This window comes from Limulus polyphemus, unplaced genomic scaffold (genome assembly GCF_000517525.1).
Source record: "Limulus polyphemus unplaced genomic scaffold, Limulus_polyphemus-2.1.2 Scaffold7806, whole genome shotgun sequence".
NCBI classification, from domain to species: Eukaryota; Metazoa; Arthropoda; class Merostomata; order Xiphosura; family Limulidae; genus Limulus; species Limulus polyphemus.
Genome location: NW_013673416.1, coordinates 7,097 through 7,889, shown reverse-complemented (window position 1 = coordinate 7,889; position 793 = coordinate 7,097).

The following is a 793-nucleotide window of genomic DNA, read 5'->3' as shown; positions in this document are numbered from 1 at the left end:
GAAGTAGCCCAACGAGTTGGCGGTGGGTGGGTGATGACTAGCTGCCTTCCCTCCTAGTCTTACACTGCTAAATTAGAGACCAGATAGCCCTAGTGTAGCTTTGCGCGAAATTCAAAACAAACAAACAAACACCTACTAGTACAATCGGATAACTGTTAAGGAAGTTGGTTATTTTTTACGTTAAATTGCAACAGAAAAATAAAATTATACTTTGACATTTAATTAAGGGCTCGTCAATAGGATTTAGGGGTTATAAAGTTAAAATTTGGGGGTTCGATCTCGCAGTGGATGCAGCACAAATGCCCCATTCTGTATCTTTGCGCTAAAGCAGACGAAGAAAATGAGTTTTAAAAACTGAAATTAGTAATAAAATACGATCATATTTCGTCATTTCAATATTTTCGTCATAATATCTCACTTTTTCTTTCATTGGTAACATAATTTTCCCGGGGGGGGGGGGAAGCAGGCTATAAATATATTAAGATAAACCTGAGATTATAATTACGACTGCCAATATTAAGATAAACCTGAGATTATAATTACGACTGCCAATATTAAGATAAACCTGAGATTATAATTACGACTGCCAATATTAAGATAAACCTGAGATTATAATTACGACTGCCAATATTAAGATAAACCTGAGATTATAATAACGACTGCCAATGTTAAGATAAACCTGAGATTATAATTACGACTGCCAATATTAAGATAAACCTGAGATTATAATTACGACTGCCAATATTAAGATAAACCTGAGATTATAATTACGACTGCCAATATTAAGATAAAC